The 9,118-nt window shown below is 34.3% G+C and overlaps 1 protein-coding gene across 1 annotated transcript in view; it reads right to left on the bottom strand.

Moving 5' to 3' along the window:
• LOC113495240 (MAP kinase-interacting serine/threonine-protein kinase 1-like) overlaps positions 1-8,699 on the bottom strand; it is a 54,225-nt gene extending 45,526 nt beyond the window's left edge. The window contains exon 1 of the mRNA XM_026873870.1: positions 8,615-8,699. The gene's annotated coding sequence lies outside the window, so the exon portion shown is untranslated. The remainder of the gene's footprint in view (positions 1-8,614) is intronic.
• Positions 8,700-9,118: the final 419 nt, after the last annotated feature.

Consider the following 9,118-nt stretch of genomic DNA (forward strand, 5'->3'; position numbering starts at 1 on the left):
GCCATTTCAAAAGATATCCGTTTGATGTGACTTCATACGTATAAAGCCAAGCTTTATGAAGATTTTTAACCTCATGTAAAGATGATTAAAAATTACTATTCATTATCTTTTGAAGTGGTAACGATCTATTATTACGCACATTTCGAAGAAACGGCAACGCTTCGCCACTAATCTCTAATATTTCAAGGAAGAAAGAAATGTCTGCCAAAAACATTTTTTACGCCTATTACAACTAGATTCGAGTGTCATGTTAAATTTAGAAATAGAGGTAGTGTCTACGGTAGCCAAAATGTTGAAAATATTGCAAATTTGTTTCACTACCGGGAATCGGGATTAATATAGACGTGCGAAGTATAGGTTAACCTTGATAAAATAACAGAATAGCAAGCAGGGTACTTTATAGCATGACGAATCTAATCTTCTTCGAATATTTTTTTTCTGCATAGCATCATTTGCAGAACAGATCTTTATAATAATTAGATTTTTTTTTCTGCATAGAATTATTTGCAAAACAAGCGAACTACCCATTGGTAATGAAGGTCATTAAACCAGTTATTGTAATAACATTAGCACCATTAGAATTACTTATTAGATTAATACACGATCAGCGATTTTACGATTCATACGGCTTCTCCATATTAAAGTCACTCTAGTGTTTTAAATTAACTACAACCAACACAGTAGTCAGTATGAAAATCATATTTGAAAATAAAAGTACGACCTTATCTAGTCATGAGTCCTAGTCCTAGGCACATAATATCAATAGCACATATCAACGATGTATTTATTCCATTGGTGCTTGGATATCGTGTTTATCTGATTAGGCATAAAGACCATGTATGCGCAACGCACACTAAGGCGAACAAATCGCTGAACAATTTAAGAAAACTATATTTTCAGGACATTACTTCAAGAATATCGGAGAAACTGTTGAAGAATTTAAAAGTACTGCTACTGAAGTTTTTGTTCTAAAACCAAATCAGTAAATTACGAATAATACAAGAGCAAATTGTTTAATACTATATTTAAAGACACTACACAATATCAACGAACGTAATCGACTGACTGAATAGGTTCACCTCCACTATAAGTTTAACCTTTAGCGTGAACGAAGACCGTTAGTTGCATGAAAGCGATGTGATACAATACGTCACTATATCCAATGTCATACGGGCTATAATTAATCAAGATGACGTTGCACTGCCAGCAAAACAAATGTGGACTAACAGTCAAACCAACCTCTAGTTTTCCTATTTGACGTTTTAATTGCCTGGCAAGAGAACGTCAGTTGCCATGCGTTTTATTTGTCCAATAGGAGAAGAGGATTCGCGCCGCTCAGTGCCGACTACTGCCGACAAGTCGACAACGTCAGCGGAGCGACAACCGGCCGTGACCGCGTTGCGTTGCCAGCAACAGCCTGCCCTCCTCAGGGCACTAAACTACGACTTGCGTAATAATATGTATTACATTACGCTTTGCACCTATATACATTTTGCTATGTGATATAATATCACATGTAAACGCGACCCTAATAACCCTCTTTCTCAGTAATGGCTCAGTCTATTGATACGAGTACTTGCTATCAATATTTTAAATATTGTGTCACCGAGCATTGGAATTATGCCATACCACCTTGCACGGTCAGAGTAGTGTGAAAAATGTCTCAGATTGGCTTGATAAGGCATTTCTAACGTGTAATGGTAAAAATAACACATTATCAAACAACGAAAGTTGTTTGAGCCGAATATGTGAAAGGGGTTGTGATTACACAACGTCAAGTGGCCACCAGACGTACAACCTATCAATAGGAAAGACGTTTGCACTTTTACGATTTTAAAACATGTTTCAATTTAGTCTAACTACCTTTCAGTGTGTAGAAAGCTAAGCAATGTTCTCAAAACAAGATAGAACCGAAAGCAATTAATTTTGATAGGGTAACGTATTTTTCGGCTGGTCGAGTCAGTTAGTATTGAAAGTAACGTCGTGAGGATCATTGTAAAGTGTCTAATAATTTCAAACTTACACAGCCCGAAATAATTTATGACATTCGGAGAAGACACTATTTTCATCAGCCAACTAGCAGTACTGACTGTCTACGTCAAGCGAACAGATGGTAAATGTAGTTCAAAAGAACTACAACTATCCTCAAATGTGCCTCACTCACGCACGCTAGGCCACAAATATTCATGAAAATTATAGCGTATTTTATAAATTCTACAATTGGCCAATAAAAATAATACTATGCACACAGCTGACCCAATTCACAATTATTTTATTACACTAAAATAAAATATGCTCATCGCTTCGGAGACGTAAAAGTTTATGATAATCGTTGCGGCCTACAATTTTTTTAACTTCTTTAATATTTTTTTTCTCTTAAATGCTTTTTTTATTTTATTAAGACAGTGCAGACGCATATGAAGCCACGTAGACATCTAATCGCGAAATCTTAAATTCGGATTTTAGTGTCAATTTCGACTACTACAAAATAAGGTAAAGAGTAACTTTTGTTATAAAATAAATATCAAACTTAGTATTAATAATGATATCTGTAATATTTTAACGTTATACAGATAATTATAGGTGGCAGCTGGCGCTATAAAGAGCAGCTACGATAAGATAGCTAGATAACCCTGCGGCTAGGGAAATCAAACGAAATTAAACAAGATTAAACAAGATCACGTCCGGTCACAATAATAATGCATGTGTTGCAAATGCAACCTATAATCGCGGTACAGATTAAATTGTTGACAATACTGTTATTTTGAACTAGAATGTGTACTAAGTCATTATAATTCGCATTAAGGAGTGTAAAGACTAAAGAGTAACAGAAAAAGAACGGATGCAAAGGACTAACGAATTGTTAAAATAAAGAAAACAATATTATTAGAGTTAAGGAAAGAGAAGCCACTCTACAATGCACAATGGTAGTAGGCTGTCCATAAACGTAGCTTTTAATGTATTGTATAGTTATGATATTGCTCTTTTAGTACTAAAAAAATATATCATACATTGTACGTCAATTATACATTGTATTTACCTATATAAAGCTATTTTAGAACTTTCGCGTGGCTCGAACATCTTTAAAGAATTAAAAGAAAACATATTCAAGATAATTTATAAAAAGGCGCATATTCTGTAAGTAAGATTACGTATCTCTATTTACCTTGCAAGATTATACCTAAGTATGATATGTTCAAAAGTTGTTATTCTACAAAATTGATTGTTAGTTGAGTAGGTAGGTACTCATTAGTACTCTTGACAGCGCGTGCTCACATAAAGTAAGTTAAATAAAACTTTGACGTTAAAATATTTGCAGTTTTGCTGTAAGTTTAGAAAAACTAAAGTAAATACCATTACGGAGCTAAATATGGATAGGAAAAAAGTCTGGTTAGTTAAACCGTTAATGACCGAGAACGGATACACAAATTTTCATCATAATTTGATTGGTTGAATTCGTTTTCGCCCCGAGTGTCAGAAATCTCTTCAATTCTGTATACTGTAGACAAGAAGTAGATTTAAGCAGGTAAAACCGCGGATCAAAGCCAGTTAGTAGTTGTAAATAAAAAACATAATGAGAATCCGCCCATGTTTACATAAAACCTATTGTCCACACGACTGGGCCAAAGGAATTCGGCATTATTTGAATATAGTTACGTGCGACTCAATTAGAATCCAATTTACGTGACATAAAAGAGTAATAATAACTCTTAAGTCAAAGACAATAGGGCTCATGTTTTGTTCACAGTATTCTTTCCTATGTGCTCACGTTTAAGACGCCTATAACAGGCTTATTACTATGTAATAGTACGAAATGAAAGGCCAAAACCTCTTCTTCGTCTGTAGTAATACCCCAAGTAATAGGATTGGCAAAGTTCTCATATATCATACCGTTATTGCGCAACTACAGCAATGAAACTGTCATAAATACTATCGATAACTATGAATTATCCTCCGATGTGACTTCTAAAGCCGTTTCACTTTTATTTATTTAAGTACAATTTACGCGTAACAATAGAATGGGGCCACTTGTAAACAAAGTAACTGCTTATTACAAACATAAACTAGTGCCAACAGGCCTGAGAATTGCGATGCGAGATTTACTATTTCCAGCGTTACTTGCAAATTGTCAAGGATAACGTTCTTTATTATACAGCATATAATTTGAATTCAAAGCGTGTTTAGGACTTAACTGGATAAACAACAACAATATTGATAATGCTAACAAGAATAGGGAACGGCAGCAAGCTTCAATTTATAAACAGCAATTATTCATCGTTTTTGTATATTTTAATTGTATTTTTTTGTCTATTCGATTTGTTTTAGCACCTACTAGATACGCCCAAACGAACCCACGCACAGGGGCGTAGTCACCGAGGAGCTAGTGGGTCGTTTGACGGTTTGACGTCATCAGCCTTTAACCAAGATTACTACTGAGAACGAAACAATTGCTTGGTAACTTGGAACAAATTCTTGATTCAAAGAAATGTTGTGGATCCTCAAACAGAGCATTCGTTCTGATAGATTGAAATCAATAACAGCTGCGAATGTATTCCGATCAGAATTGCTGCAATTATGGTGATTTTCACTTCAATGTATTGATGTGGATAAAGTGTGGTCCAAACGTGGTCTCGAGTATTATTTAAATTGCGATTACAATTTTTATAACTTCCAGTTAACCATAATAATACGGACATCGAGAATCTTCAATCCGCATGTTAAAAAAATATAACCATTGCGAAGTTCATGAGAAAATAAGCTAACCATAAATGATTAAGTGCGTAATAGAAATGATAAAAACAAAATACGTTCGACGCCACACAGCAAAAAGTTTGTGACAAAAAAGGCAAACAAGAATTATCCGTTCAAGGACAAGACGGCCAGATTTCGTTAATCCAAGTCAAGTCTCTCGACATAGGGCCGCTGTTACTGTTTCTGATAAAGTCAACTTTCATAAAAGCACCATAAATTCACAACTTTGACCTGACATAATTATCACATATTAAAATGTGAAAGTGATAAAAAGGTTCCATTATTTACCGACCGACAGTTTGTCTTGTAAGTGCTAAAAGATACAACGAATGGAATAACTTAAATATTTATTTTGTTTGCAAAATTGGTAATAAACCTATGTGTACCTACAGACTCTTCGGAAATATATTTCCTCAGTCAAAAAGGTACCGCTGTATATTTATTAATGACAATTATACAATATTATCCTTAACCTCCAATCAAGGATCCATAGAAGAAATCCTAGACACGTTATATTTATCAACCACTTATATCAAAGTGTTTCATCATATCAAGAACTCCACGATGACAAAGATATTAAAGCAATTATAATAATTGAAATTGATTAGATCCAGTCCATGAAGTTTAACAAGAACGACCACTGACTAATGATTAGTAAACAAAAGACAATCATACTCAACAACAGTACGATACGAAAGATATGCAAAGAGAATAGTAAACAAAATAAAGGTGAAAATTACACACGTAGGCGTAGTGAGCGTAATGAATGTAACGCGAGAATCTGATGTAGGTCTGAAATGATTTGTTTATAAGGTAGACCTGGATACGAAAGGTCAACAGCAATGACCTCATGAATTTTGGAGCAATCCATCTGGATGAGCGCCTGATAATAATACAACAAGGGAGTTAAATGCTTTTCATGTTATTTAGATGCAAGATAGAAAAAAAACAAGTCATTGCCTGATTAAACTATTGACAAGTAAGACAAAAATATGGGATCATGATGATAAAGTAGTATTAAAATGAAATCGTAGATATAAATTGTATAATACATTAAAACACAAATGTGGATCACACATGTTTGTCCCATGCGTGGAATATATAACAATGTGCAGCGTATTGCTTGGTGACACTGAAATTTAAAGAAAAAATGTAAGCAAAACACACGCTTATACAACATAATTGCTTTGGTACTAAAAAAGTTTTCATCTATCCATTGATCCATTACCGTACTCCTTGCTCCTATAATAGGCAACTCCAACCAAATCCATTCTCTCTGCTTGAGTACGTCCACTATCTACATATATCAGTCAATAAAACAATAACACGTCTGCTAATTAAAGTAATCGTGGTGTAACCCAAGTAGACGGCAGTTATTACTCACTTACCTACATATATCACGAATATTTTTTATTACCCCGCTTTTTGAACTTAACGTAAGCATTGCTCATAAGAGGTGACTCATTCCATTTTGTTATGTGTTCATGATACAGCGACATTTTTCTGATTAGAACAATCTTTAGAATTTAGACATTATGTCTGCCATGTGATGAGTTGCATCAGCCAAATAATATTTGGACTGCATTATTATCTTCACAAGTACCTACTCCACGTCAACCCACATGTTGTGGACGTGTTACTTAAGGTATTTCAAAATCAGTCACCGGCTCAAGTGCAGAAATCAATGAAGTGACTGTGAGTGTCTAACCCTTAGGAAGTACAAATCTGAGTAAAAAACTTATAAATAGCGAGACACCGTTGGGAAATAAAGGAGGCCCTACAAGTGTTTTCGAGGGGCATGAAACTTATCTTGTTATCGTTTCCAATCATGTTGTGATTGCAGAATATCGTTTATACGATAGCGAAAATAAACATACATACTTCCTATTTACCAAAAAATATGTTTCGTATCTGAAACTTATATAATACAAATACCTGCAAAATTAATTTTGAATATACTGTTTACTCATAATTTTGTTCTTCGGGTATTGTGTTGGATAATGTAAGCCTGATCGGCCTGAGGCTTAATCTTTTCTGTCTTAGTTCAAAGGGCGCTTTGAAGTACAGACGTTTATGTAGGATTGAATAAGCATTGAGGTATGAGATTTGGAGATCGATATTTCGATGTCGACGTTATTTTATGTGTTGGTTATTATTAACAATAAAATAAGTATAGTATTTTACAATAGACGAACAGCTGGTTTTTTAACTCTGATATTTAAAAGCTATTTGCGTTGTGGAAGCGAGATAGATAACTCCACGTGTAACTTATTGCACCATCCCACTTCAACAACCCCAGCGCCGTCCACAGCCTAGAATTGCTTTGAAAGCTTTCATAGAGGCATCAGGCACAGTTGCCAATTATTCACCAAACCGTTGCAATTTTTAAACCAAACACGTTATTCCGGAGAAGAGTTGAACCGGGACCAACATACCGACGTATCAGAAAAGGCGCCTGGAATTCTGATTACCCCGTAAGGAGAAAAAGCGTGATCACGTATTACTAATGGCTGTTCATGTAAATTCAACAGCGTAAGAATAAAACATACCTATCCTGTACAAATATATGTCCAAGTCCATCATTATAAGGTAAAAATTATTACTGTCCAAAATTACAAAAACCAATACAAAACTTGACGTGTCTGAAGACTAAACACAAAAAGTACATACCCGGTCCCTGCTGCTAAAGCATGCAATCAACAAAAAACATACTACACTTGTTCCCATTGTAATAAAGAAATTGCAATGGTTAGTCAAGTAAAAAGACACTGCAATATGACCAGTCGATTATGACATAGTGTCCGACTAAATACTGAATACATAATGAAGACACGCAAATATCTATGCGATGTTGCGAAAAACGGATTTGCGAAATCGTAAGGGGTAAACAGGCGAGGTGTGTAATTATTGGTGCTTATTAAACAATTACATATGTATTACGATGGAATTACAGTTGAAATCCGCAGGATGCTGATACCAGATCAGTATTACATAAGGTTTAATGGGTAAAGCGCTGATGAACATTTTGATCATCTTATGTCCATCTCGTACGCCTATTTTAGTAGTTACCTGGTTATTGCCTTAGTAAAGATTAATTTTTGGTAGCGTAGCTTTTTAAAAAATATATTTTTATTTAGTGACTTAGGCCCAGATAACTTTGGTAAAGTGTGTAAAAAAATTATCAATGTTGTTGTCCAAGATTCAGAGTATTTCAGAGTGACAACGAATTTATACTTTACATGACATGTATTTTTGTATTTAAACGTGGCTTGCAAAAATAATGCCCTAACTTACAATAATTATAATCTATACTACTACTTCATGAGTATACTGATAAGACATACGATTTTCATTTCGTAGCGCCATCTACCGGTATCGAAGCGAATTTCAACGCCCGTGGGCAGTGTATTTTTGACTGAGTGCGCAACTCGCTCGCAACTCTCGCAAGTGCGTATTTAGAGAAAACAATAAATTAACCTCTAAACTGAAATGCTGTCTAATATTATATACGCAGTGTATATTTAAATAACCCTATCATAAAAATCTTTAATATATGTAATAATTATGCCATAATAAAATCATATCTACCTACATGTAGGGCGACGTATTATAAACATCGTACCGTATCGACCTTCCAAATATTTGAAATTCTTCGAAAATAATGTAAGAAAGAGGTAAAAGTTCCTAGAGGAAGTACTTAACAAAAATTACCACGGTAAATTTAATTCTAGCATGATTCTAGCGTTACAAAAGCATTCGAGTTTACCGCTAAAACGAAAATTGATGTGACGCATTCCCGGCATCCGCCGGAAAAACTTAAATCTAAATTATTTATACTAAGTATAGTGTAATGTTTACTTACAAAAAATATTTCTAATTTTCCTTCAGCCATCGTCGGTCATTTTCGAGGAGAAATAAGATGTTCGGTAATTTACGACGCGGATAAAACCGGCGGATTCTGTTTTCTGATTGTTTATTTATTGACATTCATTAAAACGCGTTCCTTCTCCCCAGTGAGGCACCTAAGAGGAACGCAAAAAAATATACCATAAAACAATTTTAGTTAGTTTAGTATTGCAACTTAATAATAAAAGATTTAAAAACCTTTTTAGAGACAAGATTGGCATGGCTTAGAGCCTAAGTACAATAGTCTAATTATAAAGAAAATCGTGATGACGAAAATCATCCTCCAACTTTGTGTAGAAACGTGTAAAGGAATATCCACAAACTGTGAAAAGGGTGCTAACAAATAAAAAATAAACAGGTTTTAAATTAAATTATCTCTTAGACGGTTGTATATTTATATAACGGTAAAAAGGGTGTTCATTATATTATATGAACATTTTTAATTGATAAAATAAATGTT

This window comes from Trichoplusia ni, chromosome 6 (genome assembly GCF_003590095.1).
Source record: "Trichoplusia ni isolate ovarian cell line Hi5 chromosome 6, tn1, whole genome shotgun sequence".
In the NCBI taxonomy this organism is placed as follows: Eukaryota; Metazoa; Arthropoda; class Insecta; order Lepidoptera; family Noctuidae; genus Trichoplusia; species Trichoplusia ni.